The following is a 26,979-nucleotide window of genomic DNA, read 5'->3' on the forward strand; positions in this document are numbered from 1 at the left end:
GTAAGAAGGAACAGTGCGAAAAATACAGGAAATAAATACTCCCAAATTGTTTATGAATCTCCTCAGCACTCTCCATCGAGAATATCGATATCTTCTCTAAGCAGTTCCCAATCAAAAGCATCAATATTTTCACTAAACAGTACAAGTTCAGCTAGCTCCTTCTCAAACACAATCAAGCCTCAATATTGCAATGATACCATAAACAAAATAACTAAAAACGTTATTTTTTATATGGGGTTGTTTACCTATTTTATTGTACAATAATCCAATGGTGTGAAGTTATGAGAAGAGATGAAATATCTTCAAAACCATGTTTACATTGTTGTAGGAATTGCTATTTCTCGATGGCAACCTAACCTAATTAACAAGAGTAATAACATTTTTAATTGAAAAACCATACATAGGTAGGTTTCTTAAGGTATACCTTTTATCTTTTTATCTGGATAATACTAACTCATGAATTTATTCGAAGTCAATGAAGACTCAGAAAATTATGTACAATGTAAAATTATGGAACAATATAATAAAAAAGTAGCACAACGGTTAAATAAACGACTTGTGCCTCATAGAATCCAAATGCGAAAATCACATAATTTGAGAATTTTTGAAGGAAACTAATTGTGCATAATTTCTAGAACCAAAATAATCAGATACAAAAAACATTATTTTTTATATGGGGTTGCCACAAGAGATTTTTTTTCTCACGAAACTACTATCTGAAATTGTTGCTAGTCCAGTAAGAGATATTTTAATATCATTGAAGAAAATTCGTTTAGACGATTCCTATGTGCGTCTGGCTATAGATTTTGATATTTCTAAAAGCTCAGTAAGTAAAATATTCAATAAAACTGTTTCCTTAATAACTGACCGAATGAAACAGTTAATATATTTTCTACCTATCGAAGAAATTCGTGAAAAGTTACCGTTATCTTTTAGAAAGAGATTTTGGACTGTTTTGAAATAAGAATCGAAAAACCTTCAAACGCCTGTACGTAAATAAACACGAACGAAGCAAGAACCTTAGCGCAACTCGGAAACTAATACTTGAATGATTCGTAGTTCGGTGATATTGAATAGGTCAAATGACGTCACGGGCGAATCAGAAACCATAGACGTTCCGTACTAAAATACGTAAACTTCAATAATTTATTTCTAAGTCATTTTATAGATGGATTTCAAAAAATTTTTCAGTGATTAATTACTTTTAATCTATATTTTAATACCATCACGTTAAATATAATTTATATTAATTAATTAATTAATATTTAAATTCATAATAGTATAATACTGGCAGTCGTAGGAGACGGTCGTGTACGTTTCGTGCGTTATCTCTGTCTGTATTGAATGGTTGTTTTATTTTGATTTCACTTGTTTTTTTATCAATTTCTGTTTCGGTCCGAGACCTTATAGACTTGCTAGTTTTCGCTACTATGTGTGTTATTTTACCAAACTTGACCTAGTGTGCTACCAGTGATAATTATTTACTTCTCAGACTAACTAAACAGATTTATTTTGCTTTCATTGACATTTAATTAGGAGCATTGAATTTTACTTTAATATGGCTGGATTTAAGTTTGATTCTTGTCAAAAGATCGTCTTAGAAAAGGAGAAATATATACCCTGCTGTTGTGGTGAGTGTCGCAGAAATTTTTGCAGTTGTACTGGACTGAACAAGACCATAAAAAAGGTGCTCTATCATCAAAACTACCATAATATTAGAGTTTTCAAGATAAACTATCACACCTACAGAAATCTCAAATTCTCCTAGGAGGTGTCGAAGCTCTAGGTTCCTGCTTAAAAATGAACAAGACATTTACAATTTAGGAACTAGTTTCAGGGACAATCATGATGGATCTACTAAAATCCAGGTTCACGACTCACCAATAGAAGTGTTAACAAAAGAAATAGATGATCTGAGACAAAGTATTAAATAAATGACACTTATGCTGGAAACAAATATTAGCAACTAGCTGACCCGACAGACTTCGTCCTGTCAAAAAGATTTGTAATGTGGCAGTTTTTGTGCCTACGTATTTTAAAAAATTCTTCTGATCAGAACCGTCACCCTGGTGATAGGGCGTTGTGAATAAAAAATAATTAAATAAAACATATATAAGGATTTAAAAGTAAGTAATCGCTTTATTGTTAATCATGTGAATCATAAATAATTATTATTATTATCATTGTAGTGCTTTGTGGTATACGATGTTTTTTGTTTGATTACCTGGCGCATAGATAAACAAATCTGATGGTTTTCCAACACGGGAACAGGCAACATACAATTGACCATGTGAGAAACATGGGTTTTCTAGATTAATACCACAAACACTTAATGATTGCCCCTGGGACTTGTTTATAGTCATAGCAAAAGCAAGCCGCACTGGAAACTGTAGTCGTTTAAACTCAAATGGCACATCAGTCGGAATCATTGGGATGCGCGGTATGAGAACATCTTCTCCTTTATACTTTCCTTTGAGTATAGTTGCTTCTATCACATTGTTTAGTAATTTTTTTATCGCTAACCGTGTACCGTTGCAAAGACGCGGTTGGTTGATATTTCGCAACATTATAACCACCGATCCGACCTTTAATTGAAGATTGTGAGGTGGCAATCCTGGCAAATCCAGCGAGTTTAAAAATTCCGGTGGATAGTTGACTACATCATCTTGATTAGTAGCCGAATCAACTGATTTATATATCCTCAATTCGCCTGTAATTTGTTCTTGAATTTTGAAATTTAATTCATTTATATCTATGTTTTTTGCAGCCAGTATAGCTCGTTCGCTCAACCAATCATGGTTTCTGTAATTTTGAGAAACATCTGGAAACACCTTCTGAATAAGTTCATCTTTTGATTGAGTTAACTGACAAAAACTTTGAGGAAAGTTAATGCAGCCAGTCAACATGTCTATAGGTAATTTGCCATTACCAATGTCAATGAGTTGTTTAGAGAATATGTTTCCAGATTGGTCATTTTGCAACTCGACACGCATATTCTTGCTTAAATGAAGTACTTTGACATGTTTCCACAAATTGGAGGACTTTAGACATGCATTGAGTTCATCAGCTGGCGTTGATCGTGGAATCACTGGCAATGTTTGACGAAAATCTCCTGCTAATAAAATCATTGCACCACCAAATCGGTTATTATTGCTCCGTAGATCTTTTAAGGTTCTGTCTAAAGCCTCCAAAGATTTTTTATGTGCCATCGTGCATTCATCCCAAACAATCAATTTACATTGCTGCAAAACCTTTGCCATTGCAGAGTTCTTCGAAACGTTACAGGTTGGAGTTTTATTGCTTTGCATATTTAATGGCAATTTTAGTGCTGAATGGGCTGTTCGACCACCTTCAAGCAAAGTTGCTGCGATTCCCGACGAAGCGAGTGCAAGTGCAATTTTATTTTGTGAGCGAATTGTTGCTAATATTAATGAAATCAAAAAAGTTTTTCCTGTACCACCAGGTGCATCTAAGAAGTAAATCCCTCCAGTTTCATCATTTGTTACTTTCATAAGAGTTTCAAATACATACTTCTGTTGTTCATTTAACAGTGGAAGATTTGTTTGAATTAATTCTTTCAAAGCGTTGAGATCATACAGTCTTTCTCGATGCAACTCTTGGTTAAAAGCGTCATGCATTGGACGATTGGGCGCGGTCAGGCCTAATTGAATTAATAGTTTGTTTGACATTATCAAGCACATGTCCTCAATTGAAATCAATGCTTCATTGTAAATTTCTTCACTGATTTGTATATTTGGATTTCCCATTCTATTCCGTATTTGATACAAAATATCATCACACATATAATCTTTGTACTTGATCCACAAATCAATTGGGTTTGATGGGAAGCATGTAGATATGATTATAGAAAACAATGTTCGTATTTGATGAGCGTGTGATGATATTACAGCATCATTGAGAGTTTGATCCCAATGAGCGTCATTTTCAAGTAATTGCAAACGTTGACAGGCTTCTCTGTAGGATCCACACAATTCACCATCAACAGTTCGTAACTGTTGGAATGATGTTGCGCCACGTACATTGACTAATAGCAGTCGTAAATAAAAACATTCATCATTGCTTGGATGTACTGAATAAATCCGGCCAATCGCATCGGTGGAATATACATCTGTATATCCTGGAACTGGTTTTCCTTGTTTCCGTCGTATAAATGTCCTTGAGGATTGATTCCAGGTATAATATTTTGGCATTTCAGAATATAGCAATGTTTGTGCGAAATCAACGTTTTGGCATGTCTCAAAAAAACTGGTTAATGTAGTAGATGGTGGCTGAGCAGCTCTTTGTACTGCGTTCAGTGTTGTAAAATACACTCTTTGTCCATTTTCTAAATGCACAGCTAAGTGAACAACAGAAGGGTGTCTCTCATGAATAGGAAAAGAAAATATTCGCCAAACTGCTTCATTACTACTGACATAGCGGCCCATTTGGTATTGGGTAACTTCATCATTGGAATTCTCTGCACCAATTCCAATCACAGCCATATCACTCCCTTTGGTTACATATTTGCAAATATATTTAATTGATTTCACTGAATGGCAAGATTCAACGTTGATGTGTGCTTTGAATGTCTTTGATAAAATGGGTGAATATGGAACAATCCAACGATTATCTATTTCAATATCTTGTTGATTTAATTTGACAATTGTTGATTTTCCATTGTCTGCTGTCGATCTGCGACGATACAATGGATAACCGTCATTACCAGTAATTGTTTCCGATATTAATGTCCGTGGATATCGTTTTGAACATTTACCATACATCATACACGGTGAATTTTGATTAAGAGTTCCACAGGGACCATGTATCATGTGTTTGATAACTACCTCAGGTAATCCAGGATCTACTTGTACATCAGGGATTTCAGCTGATATCACTGCATCAACTTCATTTGGCCTTATCTTTTCAACCAACCAAATCAAAATGTGTGCATGTGGCAATCCTCGTTTCTGCCACTCCACAGAATACATCCAGCAGCGTGTCTCACCAAACACATTATGTTTTACGATGAAATCCATTAATGATTTCAACTTTTGTCTAAAGACTCTGGCTGTAATATCATGACGATCAATGGGTGATTGCCCAGAGAATAACTCCTGCTTGATTTCTATCCATTGCGGATTGCATGTAAATGTGATGAACAAATCTGCTGTGCTAGAATAGTCATCCGACCGACATTCTGTGCATTTCCATCAGTATTAATCGCATCTCGAAGGTGAATATACTCTTCAGATCGGAGTTTGGTTTGATTCAACCTGATGAATGTTAATCTCTCCGTTTCAATTTTAACATACATGTCAACAACATATTTGTGATATAATCGCCGACATTTCAATATGTGATTATCTTCATTTTCCCGAATCATTAGGCGGTATGAATAATAGTTCATTGAACTGACTTTTCTGTTGGTTTCAGAACCTGTAAATAGATTTTGTTTTAATAACATTCAAATATAAAATTAAAATACATAATATAATGACTGAAATATTATCGCCATAGCTAAACTAATATTTTAGTTACCTGTAATGGGATTTATCATTTTTGTTGAGAAATCGTAGCCATCTTCACCTTGCCAAAATATAAAGGGATATTGCAGTGCATCATATGAGCGGTGTGTTTCCTTTATACGTTGTAATTGATCATTCCGACGATGTAAAACAATATCACGGGATTCCAAGTTTTCTCCAACTACAACGATAGCAACTTCATCAATAGTTGGTGCATTAAAACGTCTTGTATGTTGACCTGCAGGTGTTTTATCAGCTCTGATTACAATTTTGTGATTATCGGATGGCATCAGATCCAGGGCAGTTTTAAACAATATAATCAATTGATTGTGTTGATGAAATAAAGTTTGTAATTGTTCTATAATAGACCTCTTTACTAAATTGTTATGTGCACAACGCAGATCAATTTCTTGTGGTGAATTGCCCATAAAATAAATTTGCAGGAATTTGTTGTCGCTATCTGACACTGGTAACAGTGAACCTGCTCTGTGATATATTTGCCCTTGTATCTGTAAATAAGAAAAATATTATGGTGTGGTATAAATTAATGGATTGTCAGTGACCAAACTTAAATAATATTTGATCTTAAAAAGTATATATTTAGTTTTAACTAATATCTATCAAATATATAAAATATAATAAAAGTGTCACTGAAACTGAATCACCATATAATATGATGACTAAGTGATATATTTCGTAATGATTAAGAAATTGAAGATAAGTGACACATCTTAACTTTCGTGACAGAAAATTTTGTTCGCTAAAATAATTATGAGTAACTGCTATAATACATACCTTGAAAGTTGGCATAAAATTTTCCCGAACTACATTTGTTGCCCCAAATGAAGTCATTTGAAAGCAATTGTTATATTGTTGGATATGTGTCAAAAAGTGTATAGAATCTGTTCCTATTCCTGAAACCAATGAGTACAATGGTTCTGGTGGTGGATCCAATGGTATCAATTTCACTTTACCATTTGCGCAACACAATCCATTGGCTTCGTTTTTGTATTTTAATGCCTTACAGTGTGAGCAAACCGAGTTCATAGAACCAATAACAACACATTGGTAGTTACTGTAGTCAATTGACACATCGTAACTGAAAGCAGCTCGATTCAAACTTGCGCGATTATTAGTTGAATGTCGCGCTCGCGCTTCACGCGTTTGTGATATCCGAATTCTTTCACGTTCATTTCCGTCGTCACGTTCTTGTGCAGTACGATTAGATCGGTAATTAGCTTGGTTTGTAGCATTTCTGGTTCTTCTACCTAAATTGCTTCGTCTTATAGGAGGCATATCAAATATACATTATTTTTTCACTAATCACGAACTAATCAAACACTAACTAACTAAACACTCTGCAAAAAACACGATATACGAATTTGTTTCGTGTATCAGTTGACAAAAGCAAACTCAGTAGATTAGGTAACAGACAACTTTTTTTTTTTTAATTTGATATGACTTGAAGTCAAAAAAATAATAAAACACTGTTGCTAACGCGATTTTTGTTTGACTGATGTAATGACGTGGAAACTGCTGCATTTTATCTCGCGTGCCGAAACTAATACAAAAGAAACGCGAGTTTCGGAACGCGACATTAAACTCCTCCAACTATGTATTCTGTGCTCCAACGCACACACACACATTGTTTTGATAGATATGATCTTTGACGTTAGGAACACACCTACATTGCTTAGACAACAGTGAGTGCTCAAATTGACTACGTTTTAGTTACAAATCATTTGTATGGGAAAAAGAAAAGAGCTATTTTTAGGGTTTTTCCAGCAATAATTCTAATTTTTCTCGCTGTAAAAACCATCCTTGAACTTCAACGAACATTTTAAAAAAAGATTTGGCCAAATTGGTCCAGGCGTTGTTGAGTTATGCGCTTACCAACACATTTTGCGATTCATTTTTATATTATAGATAGACCACAAACAGTAAAAAAAAGACAATATCAACGCAGGCCGACAATACAAAAAACAAAAGTACAATTGTTCTTTTATCTCCAGAAATTATCTCATACCCACCTCATATAAACCCTACAATTAGAATTATGTGGTACTGTCCAACATTCCGCCTCCATATACAGCAAATAAGCTTGCGCACTAGATGAAAGAAAAAAAGTATGTTCCCCATCAATTCGATTTCACATCACTTATTGTTTTCGAATAAATCAGGATTTTCAAAAAAAAACAAATCTTAACGTGTCAACCACTGGCGCTTCTACCTTAATGTTTCAAGGGTAATTTTTCGTTACAGTAATTCTATTTTCACGTTTCGCCATTTTTTTTTTCTAAATAGAAAATTGTTATTGGGTAAATATGAAGGAAAAAGAATTGAAGACACGGAAGAAAATATTCGCAGATATCATTTTATCTCATAGAATGATTTGTAAATAGTTATCTGTGGCCATATGAATATGGACAATGCTGAGATTCTGGGACAATTCCAACTAAACAAGTATGCAATATTTCACATGAAAGGTTACATATGAAAACCTTATCTAAAAGTACAGTGCCGCGATTGCTTATTGCTGATCCAAATCTCGCTCGTATTCAAAATTCAAACGAATTTTTTGATATTATCAAGCGTAATCTAAGTGAATGTCTTCATTCTTGTGACTAATGAGGCCATGATAATATTGCTTTGGGATTCAGAAAATGCTATCTGTTGTTAAATTCGAAAAATGACAAACAATGCGCTTACCTTTCCGTTAAGATTTACTGCCTCTTCGCCATAGTCACCTGTTCTATTTTCTAGTAAAAAAATAAGAAAAATAAATTGGTGAGAAGCGTAACTTCTGAAAGAATTTTTCGTAATGGCTCTAAAAAATTGGAGACCCCCTGTTGTAAACCAATGATTGAGTGCTTCAACAGCGAAATAGTACGTACTTTCAGTCAATGAAACTAGGCAAATTATACATGCAAAAAACCGTTTTACAAATGAGAGTTTTTCCAGATCGTCTATTTTCACAATTTATTATGGGTGTGATTACAGCTAGTATGATGGAAAGTATTTTGACAGGCCACAAACTTGTAGTTAATCAATACAGTACATAAAGTTTTGAGGAAAAGAAATTCCCCAAACATTTAACTCTCATAGAATGATCGTAACCGAAGATTGGATTTTTATTAAAATATTCACATGAAGACTGATGGACTATATCATAACAATTAGTTTTGAAACAACAATACTTTCCATCTAAATTAAAATATAAATAAGTATAATATGTTGTTTAGAGTAACGCAAATAGGGAATATGCATATACTTTATATTTTTGATTCTTTACCCGATATAACTCGATAAAAAATATGTACTTTGTCAAAAAAGTCAAAATAATTTTGGAGATAATATTTAGAATATCGATCAAATTTGGCTTTGGCTGCTATTTTTCACGGGCTTTGTTTATAATGAATAACAATGAAAGCCATGGAATAAAGCTCAAAAACCGTTCTTTACCTATTTTATTGTACAATAATCCAATGGTGTGAAGTTATGAGAAGAGATGAAATATCTTCAAAACCATGTTTACATTGTTGTAGGAATTGCTATTTCTCGATGGCAACCTAACCTAATTAACAAGAGTAATAACATTTTTAATTGAAAAACCATACATAGGTAGGTTTCTTAAGGTATACCTTTTATCTTTTTATCTGGATAATACTAACTCATGAATTTATTCGAAGTCAATGAAGACACAGAAAATTATGTACAATGTAAAATTATGGAACAATATAATAAAAAAGTAGCACAACGGTTAAATAAACGACTTGTGCCTCATAGAATCCAAATGCGAAAATCACATAATTTGAGAATTTTTGAAGGAAACTAATTGTGCATAATTTCTAGAACCAAAATAATCAGATACATGTTGCTGCACATTTTACGAGATCAGATACTCAAAATTTTTTGTATTTTCTAGCAATTTCTGTATATGTTCCACTAATTTTATTGCAGCACGTCGAGCATTAATAACTGTTCGATTCATTCAAACTTACAGATCCTGTGACTGCCTGGTTATGTTGTTTGGAACATTTGTTACTTAATTAAACGTGGAAATTGTACGTGAGAATATACAATTATCCTGAACCGACAATTTGTTTGCTCAATCTAAAGTTATAGTCGTTTGCTACATTCAATTAGGCCTAGAACCGGGTCGGAAATGAAATGAAAAGTTAGGAAATCGTTTGAATACATTTAAAATGTAACTTGTAGATTGTTTGAGTTTGTTGTACTGAATATGAATTGAAAATGAAATTCATGAAAGGAGGTGAAAGTAGGAAAGCTGGGATGAAGGAGGCTGAATTGGTAATTTTTATTGGGACAACAATATAACAAGAGAAGATAATTCTGGAGCACAAAATGGGGAAAATAAATTCAATCAATCTGATGAAATAGGAAACATAAAAAAAGAGTGGTATGGAGAAAGCTAAACATTGAATAATTGAAGAAAAAGATAAGCAATGAGATGAGGTCAGAAAATTATTGAGTCGGTTAGTTTTGGTGCGAATGAATGTTCTGATCTGGACAGTCTGTATAAAAGACTAAGCAGAATCCCAACAGAGCTTATTAAAGTGTTGAATTATCTCTCTTTTATACCATTTGAAAATTATTATACCCATACAGTTAGGTAAGAAAGGTGATAAAAATACTGTAATGATAAACCTGTTTACTATGAATATTGTTCATATAGTGAAGTTTTAGTTTTAATGGATGTATAATATTGATTATAAGGTTATAAGTAACGTTTCATGATAGATTAGTATCATGAATTAAATTAGTGGAAAACCAAATCATGATACATACTTGATACTTGATGTTATCCTCTCAAAAAATGTAAGTAGCGGAAAGCAACGAGTTATAACTGGATAGATCTCTTCTTCTACAATATTGTATATCAACAGACAGTGGAAGCTCATGCTAAAAATGTTAGGTATTCTGCCATGTTTTCAAAAAAACTCCCATTGTGGAAGGTTTGTGGTCTGTCAAAATTTTAATTGATTTTATAAACTACTGCTTTGGAATGATAGATGTTAAGACAAATAATGCATTTTTATTATTGTTCACCTTACTGAGGTATGTTCAGAGAAAATATAAAATCTATTTCTTATAAAAAAGTATGTCCTACTTTCATTTCGGTTCCCACATTTTGTAATTTTGTGGTTATATTTGTCTATTTTGGATATAAACTCCTTCTGAAGCGATAGCATGGAAAGAGCTATTAAACGATATTCGGTCATGAATTTCTAAGAAACTTTTTTTTTCGATTTAGCGCTGGAAAACATCACTCGGTCTTTGATGTTGACAGTGGCGTTTAATTTCTCAGTAGATCTACTAGATGGTTGTTTAATGAAAATTTTAGAAGCAGTAGTGCGCCATTCAGTTACTTATATCTATCCCCTAAATAAAGAATAGTTCAGTTCTTAATCGCTCTTTATCAAATTTGAAATCATAGGCACATATGTAAGTGAGTTTTTGAGAAATATACCAAAGAACGTCGAATGTTACCGTAATATAACAATTTATAGGAAACTTACTCCGATGCTTTTTATGGACAACGTTTGAATAATGTCACATAACAGTATATCATAGCTATTTGATAGCGACACGGCTTTTCTAAAAAACCATAGCTTACTAACGGTTTTTTTATGAAACTTTATTGGTTATAGATCAATGAACTTCGTACTTCGTACTTGGTAATCTATATGGTGATAATTGGAAGAAGAGGGCCTCTAGAATGACCAATCCGCTCGATCGATTAAAAATCTTTCGATTTCATTATTTGGGTACTTTCAGCACCTGAATCATAAGAAAATTAACATAAGAGCATGGAAAATGCCGTTTCGTGCCTCAAAATGTGCGTAAAAATACCCGTGAAGCATTTGAATGTTAATGGAGATCATTTTGAGCAGAACATACATAATTTGAGTTCTATCCTTGGTGAGGCATTTGAATTGGCTCTTCGCAGACATGCTGAAAGCGATAAATTGTTTAAGACAGTTTTGAAAATTAAAACATTAGAAAATATAACTAAAGTATAGTAAGGACGCAAAGTAGTGTTTCGTTATTTATATTTTCTTTGTGTGGCAACCGTTCCAACAATCCATCAAAGCGATAAAATGAATGGAAAGTTGTCAAAGACGACAAAGCTTCTACGAAGTAAGTTTTATGCCAAACACCTAAAATATTTACTGTGTGCTACCATTGGCTCATCTGATTTAAAGGAAAAAATTATTAATTTGACTGTAGTGTGCTAAAGCAGATGAGCAAAAACTCATATGGAGATATTTGATCCGCGAGATAATTTCGAAGAAAAATTTGTTTGAGTTGAATCATTCTTCCTAATATAATGATTTCCATTTTTCTTTATATTAATCGATAGTGCTAAATAATTATTAATTGCGCATTTTTTGTCTCCACATTTAGTGCCCTGAATAACACAATTAATCGTAGAAAAATTATTGTATATACTCGTATGTCGTGCATGAATTATATATCGTACTCTCGGAATACGCACTTTTGCGCATACAGAAATTATTCGATTTCATGTTTAAGCGAAAGTTTACAAGAGAAAATCAGGATATAAAATTGAAAGAATCCGTATTGAGGAATCAAATGATTAGTTTCCTTTCGTCTTCATTTATTTCGTGTCATACTGATTTTTGTAGTACACAAAGCTTGATGGATTCACTATAAAAAATCGGTTTTCTGAACGTACTATTCCTTAATTTTAACAGTTTTATTAGGAATAATGTTCAAGATGAATTCGGCGTTCAATAATTTATAGAGCAGCTGCAGTTGAAAACATTTTTGGATTTATATGGATAAATTTAAGCGGAAATCTCTCTCGGATTTAAGCATAATTTTAATATATCCAGCATGATGTTAGTCGATATTCCAGGGAATGATCGTCGATTGGTATAAACTATTCCAACAAGATGTTGCTTTATTTATATGAACGTGATGGTTAAATTTACCCATAAAATATTAATTTTATATTTTAGAGAATATTAATTAGTGAAAATTGTATGTGAGGGATGTTGTAATAAGAGGACAAGATTTTATTGAAAAACAAATCATTCTCTGTGATCTTTTATTCGGAATATATCTCCCACTATTAACTTTTTTTCTTTTTATAAAATTTCCAATGAGATTTCAACCGTTCCCTTATCTCACTAGTGTACCAATGAATCGAATCGAAATATTGCAAGAATTAAAGCAACTTTGTAATGTGTGTTTTCATAATGATAACACTTTGTTCGAATGTATAGCTCTATATGTTTATTATATATATTATAACATGTTAGGTGACGAATTTTGGAACAGAAATCAAATTCCACTTTATCATTTTTATCTCAGATAATAAAACAGGGTTTTTGGAGTTAGTTGTGGAGTAAAATCTTGTACTATATTAATAACTTCAATTAGTTTCATATTTTATTCATAACTTACATCATCTATGTATTACTGAGATAATCGACTAAGACAGAGGTCGGAATAAGTCCGGCCACGCTCATAAGTCTGGCAACGCTGTCGAAAAAGATACAAACGAAGCATGCTCCTACTTCAGACAGTTGTGTCTGTGTCGTGATAATAAATGCTTTTCAAATAGACGAGTTTTCATTCCGATAATAACCGATACATGTTCACGCTTCAAGAAAGAGTTTTTTTACTTCATAGCTGCTTACGAGCACGGATTATGAAACTAAGCTCACCAAATTCCAACAAGAATTTCCGAACTCGCTGCTACTAAATCGTTCAACACCGTGGAAATTCTCAAAAATTGTCTCTAATGCCGACGTGCGGCGTTCTGGTCGTCCCATATCTGTAACAACTAACGAAAATATGGTAACAGTGTCGCTGCCGTTAATTGAGAAGCCGAACTAATCCACGTCTCCTCCACGCACTTCACGAGGATGATTCGATCGCAGATTAGAATTTTGCGAGTGGTACTTCGAATGCAGTCAGGATAATCCAAAGTTCCAGTATTCCATTTTGTGGTTGAATGGAAAAAAATTCAAGCTGAACGGTACGATCAATCGGAAGAACTACGTGTACGGGAATGACCAGAATTCTCACGATACAATACTCGCGAACATCCGTCATTTCATGAAAAATCGAGCTTCGCCACACTACGCGTTATGTGTGCCGGAGTACAATGTTCATTTTGGGAAATGAATAAGCATACGAGGCTTCCTTGAATGGCCCTGTGACTATTTCCTGTGGGGCTTTCTCAAGAGCCGAGTTTTTGCAAGAGTACCACGCACCCTTCTGGACCGCCGTACTGAAACTGAAGAAGAGTTTGAAATTCATAGCGGACAGTTTGACGTGCTTATCCGGACTTGCCTCTCCATTGAGAAATGTTGCCGTACATGAATAGATCAAGATCAAGATCAAGACTTTCAGTAACCCTTTCTAGAATCGTTTTTGTTCGAAGAACAGCAGACCACTGATATGATCAGAAGAATAGATTCAGCTTGGATAGCATTTGGTAGGTTTCTTCATATCCTAAAGGACAGAACCATTTCCAGTAGCCCTAAACAGAAAGTATATGAATAATGCATACTTTTCGTAGCTACATACGATCTGGAAACAATGACACTCACAGAAAAAAATGTATTGTCGAGTCGATTGAAGTAGTCACAAAGAGCAAAGAAGAGATCTATATTAGAAATCTCGCTGAGAGATATTATTCACAACTAAGAAATCAGAATACGTACAGAACTCACAGATATACCGATCAAGAGATACCAATAGAAAAGTAAAAAGACCTCAGAAGCGTTAGCTTGATGATATTAAAAGAGTAGATAGCCAATACTGGATTCAAACGACATAAGATATAATAATGTGGAAAGCATTTGGAGAGGCCTATGTCCAAAAGTAGGTGTATAACTGCTGATGAAGAAGATGACAGTTTTCACTCTGGTCAGATGAATAATATTGACAATTCGGTGAAATAAAATTATTCAATCGTCATGCCAAAAGTCGCGTCAAAATTGAATCAGAAACCATTATTAATGCCAGAAAACTTTTGATCATCAATCACGCTGCCCACCTTCCAGGTAGATTTCCCATAATATGTTAGTTTTAAGCAAAATATTCACTGAGTTGTTACAGTGAATATCAGTCCCGTATTGAGAATGATCTCCATATTTACCTAACAACAAAAACATACCATACATTCTATGAATAATACAACTATTAGAATCACCATAGCACAAAGTGTTTTTTCTAAACTTCTCCCAATTTTTGTAGTATTACCTGCAATAATACTATACTATATAAATAAGTGATCTATATTAATACTAATATTCAAGTGACATACAACCAGTAACATATATGATCATAAAAATTAATTTCACATTATTAATTATTCACGTTTCCTTCCATAGCAATATGAACTAATATCATGAAATATTCATGTATAATTGCTCATTGAATCTAACCTCAACAACTACGCATAGGCATGGTTCATATGATGTATTTTAAAATATATTTTGGCAAAAATGCCCTCAATTATCAACGGTCCATTGGAAAATCTATCAAAGTGGTTGAAAATAACTTCAAAATGATAATGACTAAATGGTTGATATCATCGCGGTTAGAAAAAGATTAATCTTAATAGTACTATTCTAATTCATTGCATTATTTCTATTATTTTTGTTCATATGATTATTAAGGGCGGAATGAGAAACGATTTCAATTTCTATACATCACCTATTTTATTCAGAATATCAAGTTTCCACTTAAAAACTTGAGTAATTCATTTATGTTTATCACGGTGTTTGTCTTCCTATTGTGATTATTATAATCCTAATTGATTTTTCAATACATTTTAGTAGAATACTAAACACTTCAAACATTCGTATCAGAACTTGAGAATGAATCGTCTTATTTCTCACCAGTTGCCATGAAATCTATCGATATGTGTATTTGCGGAAGCAGCTCGTGTAAACAGGTCAAAGTAAGAGCTTTAACAGTAAATCTAACTAACTTTATATAGCATTTGGGAAGCTCTGTAAATACTGTCCCTAAATACTAGGTTGAATTCAATTATCATCAATTCTTTACTGAAAACGTTTTCTTGGAAAAGTGCCCACAATAGAAGCTTACAGATTTACCATTAACAAAATATGTTAAATAAGTCGTGATAATAGTTTCAATAGAACTCTATAAAATATTAGATGTGGTTTCAATAATATGAAGATTTATAAATAACAGAAAACTAAACACAGAATTTGTACTGAACGTTTTTTGTTAATATTTTTCCTATCCCGTTAAATGGTTTTTGCGGCTCAGTAGTTATTTCTGTTGAATATCTAGAATAAAGTAATTTTTTGATCTTCACATTGGTTCAATTCCATTTACAGAAAGACTTCTAGAGGTAAATTTGTTGAGATATTCTTTTTGAATAAGCTAGTAAACTTTTCTAAAATATCTATCTTCACATTTTATGGTTTGCTTACAAAATTCATAGCAATAAAATTTGGTTTATTAGGGTAATAGATCAAATAGAATATTATACAATCCAACCTGTCTTGGCCCATTATTCTCTGTAACCCCTTTAAAACTTATGAAGACTTAGACAAAAAGTTACGAGGGGAACCACAATGTAAAATTCGAACTTAGGATGTGGAGCGTTTACTACGTGCAGCAATATATTAATATATGCTAATATCAAAGAAAATCTTAAAAAATGAAAGTTTGAAGGTGAGAACTACATGTATAATGTGAACGGTTATTGAGCTTATCGTTATTTACGTTAAGACCGCATAATATTGGCATTGATAAGGACAGTATCAACAGAAGGCTACTAAATCATTGCCGTAGTTTGAATCATTACTTAACAATAAAAATGCTCTTTTTATTGAAGATGATTTATAAAACAATATTGTCAATTATACGTATTTTATATTATAGATTATATATCTTTCATCTATGAATTTAACTGTTTAATATATGTTCAGTATTTTAATCTTTACTTGTAGCCAATACCGCAATTCATTATTTAAAATTAGGCTGAAGCCTTGAAATTTGATTCAATACAAAGCTGATATCAGGTCTGATTTGTAATCGGAAATTACTTCACGGATACTGTGACCTAAAGTGAGTCTACTTAGTGCCCAACAATCGTATATAATTTATTTGATCATTAGTAACAGTAACAGTAACGTATTGTCGGAAACAAGCTTCACAGAATCAGTAGCGGAGTTCTATAGTTCAATTCAGTGAGGCTCGGATTTATATGCAAGAATTCATGTAAACTATTGACATATATATTCACAACTTTTTCTCAAATTTGCACTCATATCTCAAAATATACAACCATATATGCAACATAAATGAAACAAAAAATCAATAAATGAAGTTTTTATTTATATACATAATATTTATACATATTTAGAAAGATTTACATATTATTATAGGTCACTATTGAATACAATTTTGCTAACACATTTTGCACATTTTGCTTTGTATGTTCACGCTTTTAAAAAGCTTCGAGTGATTTCTAATACCGGGAATAGAATTAGCATAGAATAATTTTGAATGTGTTACATAATTTAGAGTTAGAATATATATCAAAAAATTTACTATGTATAGGTCGGAATCATCTGCCGTTTTATCAATAACTATATGATGTGTTTTGGGAATGAGTAGAAGACGTGAAAATATTTGTAATTCGAACATTATGAATCTTTAGTGGATGATTACGTATGTCTATCTAGTGTGTTTGACAGAATAAATAATTCTACATTACTATCTGAAGACCAGGGGTGGCCCATGCCCAATGGTTATCATTTGTAAATTTACAGACAGTAAAATCTAAAGATAACGAAAATGATTTTTTCAATCGATTTTTTAACAAAAAAGTACTCTTTGTTTAACTCGATAAAATTTATGGTTTAAGAGATATGTAGATTCTTAGATCGTAATACATGCCATTGAAATCGTTCACCATGAAGAGACATTTTGAAGAAAATTATCATAAATTATAATTATATATTGAAAATACTCACAGGAGGTATTAAAACACAATCAAATATTTCTTGGAGAACTGATGATTAAATAAAGATTTGCACTATATACTATCAAATATCATATTACTTGCATTTAAAGTTTCAAGATGATAGAATTTACCTTTAGTAAATATACCGACATGAATTCCTTGTATGGTTCAGCTTCTGGTAACACGTCGATCCAAACACTAGCTTTAGAGCAAAATGGACTGCATGCAGTTGATGCCGATCCCACAACTTACGTACGTAAAATGTGACTACAATTTAATGTATCAACAACTATTCTTTGGATTCTCCAGAAGCAACTTATTCACCTCTTTCACATCCAGAAAGTGCATGCCATGGAAGTAGAGGATTATTCATAAAGACTGGCCTACGCTCGTTGGTTTCTAGATAAGCGAAGAGTTGATAATATATTTGTTGGAAAAGTACTGTTCACTGATAAAGCTGGTTTCACTCGAGACAGTCTCAATAATTCCCATAAGTTACATTTATGAGCAGGTGAAATTCCTCACAGTACAATTCAAACAAAGAAAATATCAACATTTAGTAGGTCCATATTTTTCTGATGATAACCTGAATGCTCAGCTATACTTATAATTTCTCCAAAATGATTTCTCTCCTATGTTATGTGATATTCCTCTAAATATCCGCGTAGACATGTACGTCATGCACGATGGAGCTCCTCCACACTTTCTAAATAATGTAAAAAATCATCTTGATAAAATTTTTCCTGATAGGTGGATTCGTTTGGGAGGTTCATTTGCATGGCCATTACGTCTTCCTGAAGTAGATACAATGGTTTCATTTTTTTGGTGATATCTTATTTGCACCATTTCAATTTTTCCTTACGTGAGTAACAAGATATTCGACAGTATGCAGTTCAATTAGAAATGTTTAAGTATGTTCCAATTAGTAAGAATTTTCAATAAATAATTGCAATTTATAACAACTCTCGTCAGAATATCTCTTTATGACGAACGGTTTCCTTGACATATAGAACGATCTAAGAATCTATATATCTCCTAAACCATAAATGTCATTGAGTTAAGCAAAAGGTAACTTTTTGTTAAGAAATATATTGAAAAATTATTATTTTTTCATCTCTGGATTGTACAGGAGGTTGTCCCTGTAAATGTAACGGGTTGTTAACCAATAGGCATGTGCCGCTTCTGGCCTTTAAACAGTAGTGTAGGATTATCTATTTCCTTAAACACAATACATGGATATACGTAATCATCCATTAAAATTCTCCATTATCGTGTGTATAATTTAGAAAATATACTTAAGTATAACTTCTGATTTCGCAATTTTAAAGGCACATACGTACGAGAAAAAATTTTCCATGTCACAGTTATATTTTCACACACATTTCACCCACATTTTATTTACTCCCGAATTTTTTTAATCAAATCCAGAATACCATGTATAAATAAAATTATTATATTTTTTCAAAATTTAAAATTATTCCTGTCTAATATTTATTGCAATACTTTTCAAGGCATATTGTAAGACTGAAGTAATTTGACTTATTTAAGGGTGTATTCAATGCCAACATAGCTTCATATGAATGAAATTGGTTTACATAGCCTCCAGAATAGACGTCTGTAGAGAATTTTTCTCTCTCTCTTGATTTTAGGTCTCTTCTATTTTGAAATTAGTTTTTTTTTTGATATTTGTTGAAAAAAAGATAAATTTGGACGTTTCCACTTTTCTTTAAGTCTTTATCAAAATATCTTTCTTTTAAAAACTATCAAAAAAATCTAATTTTGAAATAGAAGAGTCCTAAAATCAAGAACATTTAGATGCATTAATATATCAAAAGGTCTAAGAAATAAGAAATTGAAGAAATATATATATATATATATATATATATATATATATATATATATATATATATATATATATAAATATTTCTGATTATTGAATAGATTATTTTGATGTAAAAATAAATAAAATGAGTATGGAAACTCCTATATAATTTAACTGTTAAAATAACTTTGCATCAAGAATCTTTCCTGAAAATAACCAATTTTCTCTCTCAACTTTAACGTAATGAACTAGATATGTATTTTTAGTCGCTGTCTCTTCTTTCGTCTCTTTGTGTGAAGAAAACTTTTCACAAGTTTCCGCAGCAAGATATGATAAGTTGCCATCAGTTTATATCTCACAGCGACTGAAGTTTGTCCCTCAAAAACCAATTAATATTCAAACTTGATTTACTCGTAATGAATTTGTAACCCCTTTGGATCTCGTATTACCACGACATAATAACATGAACACGAAGTCGATATGCTCTCATTACAGAAAGAACTGGGAATGAACAATTGAATTCCGTGCTCCAGATACCAAGAATTTGACCTTAATCTAATTTTCTACTCCACTTGGAGAAATATATTGCTTACAGATAGTTTCTAAAGATTGATGTACCTTCCAACTTCACGCAGCAGTTGTGACGGACAAAAAAATAAGTGACAAATGATACATTGTTTTTTTTTCAAAGTTGCAGTCTCAGTTAGTGATTTATTTATAGATGAGAGCTTGTTCTCACGTGTTAATAATAGACCAATTTGTCAATGACATATGTAATTCTACAAACTTTAGTCATTTTAGAAAGAAGTCTAAAAAGATTCCTCAAGTCTTCTAATCATCTACTGTATTAATTTTTCCCTTTTTATCTACCTACAGACAATTAACGCAAATGATGAATAAGTAATAAATATTAGGCGTCATAAATATCAGAGAACTAAGAAAACTTGAATATTCGGATTAACAAGCAAAAAACGAATAAGGAAATGGAGAGAGTTGCGTAAAGGAAATAAAATATCATTTTCTCAAAATCTCACATATTACATCTAATAATAGTAAATTACATAATGAAAGTTATCCGCATAATTTCACTTACATAATCTCGTTATCACTGAAATCAATTCACTTTCTTTAAATTACAATACATTTTCTAGCGATGTAGAAGAAGAATTCAATTCATTTAACACACATATGGGCAACCACCCGCCCGCCGGCCGGATCCGGCACCGTGTAAGATATGATCCGGCCCGCGAGACATTTTGGAAAAACCCAATTAAAAAAATATTACACTAAACTAAGTACTTATACTTAGTACTAGTACATATACTTCTACTAGTACATATCTTTAAAAGAAAACACTTGTTTGTGCTTTTTATCTTATCTAAGATATGAATGTATAGACTATAAAAATGTGGAGTTATCAATAGACTAATAAATCCCATAGCCTACACAAGTTTCCTTGTGTTTCCTTAGTTTACTCACGGGAGTGACGGTGAGGCGGCAAACATCAAAACCTTCGATGTTTGCCGCCTCACTCTTTGATAATCACCGCCACTCGGCTTGCTCGATCAAATTCTTTGAAGTTTGCCGCCTCACGGGCTACACATCAAAAGATTTTATTTATTGCTTCTCGATTATTCTAAACTAGTTTATTCCAGATTATTCCTTCATTTTGTCTATATAAGCGGGTGGATGGCCCGAAAGTTAGTTCAGTTCTATTTGAGCTACCGAGGTGATAGCTCAGACAAGCGATATCCTAGCGAACGGCTAGAGCCGTCAACTTGCTTTGTGAATTTGTGTGCATCTTGAGTGGTTACTAACTATAGTTTGTTATCAATTTTATTGAACGAAAAGTAAAAAAAAAATGATGTCTGGTGGAAAGAAACGAAAAGTAGATACAGAGGGTCGCCAGTTTCAAGAAAATCATTTTCCATAGCATTAGACGAGAGCACCGATTTGTCTGACACAGCTCAATTGGCTATATTTATTCGAGGTATTGATAAGGAGTTCACTGTTACTGAGGAATTGCTAGCTTTACAGCCGCTAAAAGCAACCACTATAGGAGAGGATATTTTTAATGAAGTTCAAAAGGTATTCACAAGTTTTGGCCTGCCATGGTCAAAATTAATTGGAGTATGCACTGATGGTGCACCTTCTATGGTCGGCTTACGAAAAGGTTTCATCGGAATTTTGAATGAAAAAGCAACAGAATCAAATGTGCAAAAAGATGATTTGATAGTCCTTCATTGCATTATCCACCAACAGAACTTGTGTTCTAAGTCCATTCGACTCCACAATGTTATGAATGTGGTAGTAAAAACCATCAATTTTATTCGATCCCGAGGGCTTAACCATCGTCAGTTGAAGACGTTTTTGGATGAAATATCAGCTGAATATAACGACGTAACATATTATTGTGAAGTCAGATGGATGAGCAAAGGAAAAATGTTGAAACGGTTTTACGAGCTTAGAAATGAGATAGCAGACTTTATGAAAATAAAAGATAAGCCACTCAAGTAACTCAAGTTACTGTCGGAACAATTTTCGAACAGATTTAGCGACTTCAAAAACATGGAAGAATGTTTCAATTTATTTGCTACTCCTACAAAATGTAATGTACAAAATGCTCCAATACACTTACAAATGGAGTTAATCGAGATTCAAGAAAACTCACTCCTAAAATCCAAATTTGAAGACGTAGAGTTGTGCGATTTCTACAAAAAATACCTAGAAGAAGAAAATTTTCCGCAGCTTAGAAAATTCACAAGAAGATTGATTTCTGCGTTTGGCAGTACTTATAAATGCGAACAGTTCTTTTCATTGATGAAAGTTAATAAATCAACACATCGTACAAGACTGACTGACGATAATTTGGAAAATTCTTTACGTCTTTGTATCAGTGGAATTCATCCAAATATCGATGGATTAGTTTCCTAAATTCAAGCTCAAGTGTCTCATTGATTTCAGTGTATTTAACTTTTGTAGTTTGTAACAATTGCAAATGTAACTATTTAATTATAATGTTGTACCATTTTTTAAAATTTCATTTTGTTATTTTAATAAATACAATAATCACATTGTCAATATACACATACATGTTAATAATAAATACATAATACAATAATAACATTGTCGTATTATTTCATGTCTAATATCTATCGCAAAAAAATATTATCACTACTTTAAAATGCACTAAGTACTTTTAAACGCGGCCCGCGAACGTTTTGCACGCTAAAGTTTGGCCCTCAGCATGTCAAAGGTTGCCCATACCTGATTTAACATTTGTGTTGAAATAGAAAAATTCATTTTTATATTGTGTTTTGAATAATATTACGTGTAGCTTATAGAAATCATGACAGAACAGATTTAATATTCCGTTCAAATGCACAAGTAAAATATTATCCAAAAAAATTTAAGGTTTACTTGTTTCGGTAATCATTAAATATTATGATAGTTAATTTCTCACCGATCTTCAGATTTTAGCGGTAGAAATTATGTGTAAGAGCTTGAGTTTTCTTGAAAATATCTTGCAAATACATATACAGATATATATATATATATATATATATATATATATATATATATATATATATTTATAAGTAAAGATAAGGAAATATTAGAATACCATAATAGCGCGTCACAATAATTGACAACATAAATGACATGACGTTTATTTCCATAAGAAAACGGGACTTATTTTGTAAGAAATTATATAGTCCTGAAAAAATTTAGAGATATCACTGTGTGATAGTTTTTTTCAAATGCCTAAGTTTCGATCCTTTATTTGATCTTTATCAAGGTTAAAAATATATGGTACATTAACGTTCATACGTTACTTGTTTATCTTCCTCAACGTTTGAATTATAATGTACCATATATTTTCATAAAGATCAAATAAAGAATCAAAACGATTTTTAATTGTTGAAAATGATAGACACTGTCACTGTAAACAGCATCTATTCTGTTTTTGATTTTTTCTTGGTGCTGATCCGTGTTTAGTCAAAAATTTATAACAGCGAAATCTATTGAGTAATCTATTGAGATTCAATTCAATCAAATGGATCATAACAGCAAGATGAAACTTTGTCTAAAGTTTGGTGAGACTTGTCACTGACGCGTTCATTGAAGTTTTTTTTTCAAACGTACTTTATTCACTTTATGAGGTCAATTACTCATGGACCAAACTACGTAAGTAGCAAATTATTGTATAGAATCTTATTTACGAATTTTTTCCACATACTGTTTATGAAGCAAATAGTGAATCTATGCCTCACTTTTTACACGCACTGTATACTATGTCCACATTTTATTGATCAGATGTTGAGCTATCGTATCTAGAACTAATCTTAACAAAATGGTATTGGATTTTCTCATCGTAAATGGAAGTTTTTCTACATTATCTGTGTAGATTTGTGTAAGTTCTTAAATGAACACTCATTTATAACTGCAATTCTTTCAATATCAATGCCAATATCAAGGTCAAATCAGCCTGTTTTGAAACTCGGCAAATAACGATATAGATACGTATAAGGCGCCATGGAGTCTACGTTTTTGTCCGTAATACCTCCTGTTTTCATTTAGAATAGTAATATTATGAATGAATCCAAATAGACGAGTTCTTGTTAATATACATCCATTCTTTTGTTTTTTTTTTTAATAAAAATTGTAATAAATGAAAATTTCAGTTGAAAAAACTCTTTTGACCAGTGTTTTTTTTGTGTCATGCCCTACCTAGGCACTTCTAAAATTCTTATGCCACTTTTTGTTCAATTAAAAAAGTTTTAAGAAGAAATCACTACTAGTTCGTAAACAAAGCACAGTAAGTAAAGTTTCAAAACATAATGAAAAACTAAAATTCAAAATCGAAATAATTTGAATTTCAGGGTTTTGCGCTTGATGCTTGTTGCTGCACAAAGATTTTATGTTAGGTAACAATTTGGTTTGCTTCATACTCAAGTCTCACCGTTCTGTTATATCCAGATTTTTTTTTTATCTTTATAGACCCTTGAGATGGATTAACAAGAAGTTTGATAAACTTAAAGAATTTTGAATGTAGAAATTCATAATTTTTCTTAGTTTCCTCTACGGATGTGCAGGCGGTACTATTATTACATATGAGGAAAATTGAGTGCTTTCTTTTAAATGAGGATTTATAGAAAAATCAGCTAGTACTTATAATTTTTTAAGCTTGAATCAAGTTTTCATTGATATTAAATCCATATTGGAAATAATTTGACGCCCATGGAATACAATGGACCCAATCTACAGTTCATATTACATAAAAATTGATGCGCATCATCAATAATTTATTTGTTTTCATACTTTATATCAACATTAAGTCGACGACTATCATCCGTTTTTCTTGTAGTATAATCGCAGACAGTCCGATCAGTCTGTTCTTAATAGAAAGAGGAAGTGAAAAGTAATGTCGCTTCCTTTCAAACAAATGAATTTTTATTCTTAATCAATATAAACCAATTTGATTTCGAGTAATATATCTGAAGATGGTATTTTGGACCTCCTATTTTTTTGCCAATAGGAAACTGTAGCGATGGATATAAATGGAAATCCGAGAATACGATATCGGGTGAGTGTGGTGGGTTATTCGTCGAGCACAGTGTGGTTTTGCTGTATACTTTGCGATTAAAGATCAAATTACTTGATCCATTTGTGTAATAGTGATCAAAATTGATAGTTTCTTCAGGTTTCAGCACTTTCACGGGTATTCAGCAGTTCATAGAGCTTCAGTTAAAAAAATCCACTGCCTTTGGCCTTTTGGATTATCATATAGCACCTAGCTTTCATCTTCAGTGATTAAACGATGGATGAAAGGTTCTATGTAATGCCGTTGAAGTAATATGTTGCATGTGATGGATCGGATTGAGTTGTTCTTTTCAAATATGAGACGCAAACACCTGCTCTGTTTGTTTGATATTTTACTACAAACTTTCGTTGATGGTCGACTCAAGATAGTTAAGGGAGTTCGATTTTCTAGCATGAATTTGTTCTCTCTCTAGTTCTTATCATGTCGATCTCTAAAGTTGTTTGTCTTCCTGGTCGATAGGAGTCATGGAAATCAAACGCACCGAACTCCGAACATCTTTGGCATTTACGAAGGTCCAATATACTTGAATAAACATGGAATCTTGTACAATATATTATTTATAAAATATTGAAAAAAATCATCATTTGATATTTCCTAAATATTCGTCTATTCTCAAATTATGACAACGTTGTTCAAATTTGTCTTCCTACTCACTATAACGTATCTCAAACTCATTTCTCAAACGCTTTTCTTCATTCTGATACATTCTTTTCTAAGATTTCTATCAAAAACAATTTCATCATACCCTTGTTTGGAAAATATTCTCAGTGGTAAGTATTCAATTTCTGAGAAACCCAGATCAGTTCATACAAACTTTTTTTTTCAATCTAAACTCGGAAATTACCATAGAAATGGCCTCGTAAAAGCACGTGAACAATATGAATCAGTAGAGGATGGCAAGTTGAATTTGAATCACTGTAGAATTAGGTTCATTATGTTCGTAAAACATTATACTCTCAACTGTAGACTCCCACACAGAGGCGTAGATGTTATTTATTACGATTACTAAAATAATTCAAATTGCATTTCACATATGTTCTGTAAATAAACTTTGTACAATGTCCGAATTACTATAAACTGCTGAACATTAAAAAAAAATAATATATATTAACAAAAAACTCGCCGTAACCAACAAAGCTTAAATTTAATTGAATTAGAATTCATTTAAATGAATGAACCAATGATGGCAGCATAAACCATTCACTATAAAAGATACCAAAGACTGAAAAAAAACATAATACAAATAAAGATCCCAAATGGTGAGTTATCAAAAAAAAGGATTATAGAATCTCCAAACGCCTACATGTCACTTTGCAGTGATGGAAATAATAAATCAATTTGACAAGGAACAGCACAACTAGGAGAAGAAACTGAGCTCTTACTCCTATAAAAATGAAGGAACAGCTTGAAAAAAATAGCAATAAATTTGATCTCATTACTGGTGAAAACATATAGCAACTCCCAGGAAAAATATTAGTTGAGGTAACACACATACATATTTTAGGCTAAAATATATACCATTGATATAGAAGGACGCTGAGTCCATTACGATGTCTTAACAAAGTAAGCCCCCACACGAAATTTCTTCTTACAGGCCTATTTTCTCTCTTAATCATTTAGTCGATTAAACAGTTACTACTTAAGTGGCTAATACCGAAAATAAAATAATCTTATCCTATATCAACAGTTCAGGTTTAGAGAAAGTCATCCACAAAATTATAAATGTGATAATCGCTAGTCGACTGTGGTAAAGTTTCCCATTAAGGGCTGAGGTATAAAATGGATATGGAGATGCCTACACGGCTTTTTCATAATTTAGAATCCTTTATCTCAGAGTTTCACAAGAGGATGCATACTCTGATCTTAAGAAGATAAATGCAGGGGTACCCCAGGGCAGTGTATGGAAACACAAATAAAATGCCTAAATTAGAAATAAAATTTGAATAGTCCCCACCATTTTTCGTGTATGGAAAATATTTTATTCAAGGTCAAAGATCAAAAAGTTTTTCACGATTATCAT

General features: G+C 32.3%; 1 protein-coding gene across 2 annotated transcripts in view; it reads left to right on the forward strand.

Annotated features, from left to right (window-relative positions):
• The window catches only part of LOC130898227 (dopamine receptor 2-like), a 392,084-nt gene that overhangs the window by 336,600 nt on the left and 28,505 nt on the right, over nucleotides 1–26,979 (forward strand). The window contains exon 1 of one of the 2 annotated variants that reach the window (XR_009059852.1): nucleotides 11,524–11,687. The exons of the other annotated variant lie outside the window; for it this stretch is intronic. The gene's annotated coding sequence lies outside the window, so the exon portion shown is untranslated. Of the gene's footprint in view, nucleotides 1–11,523; nucleotides 11,688–26,979 lie in introns of those variants that run through there. 2 annotated transcript variants of the gene reach the window in all.

Source organism: Diorhabda carinulata, chromosome 9, assembly GCF_026250575.1.
Source record: "Diorhabda carinulata isolate Delta chromosome 9, icDioCari1.1, whole genome shotgun sequence".
NCBI classification, from domain to species: Eukaryota; Metazoa; Arthropoda; class Insecta; order Coleoptera; family Chrysomelidae; genus Diorhabda; species Diorhabda carinulata.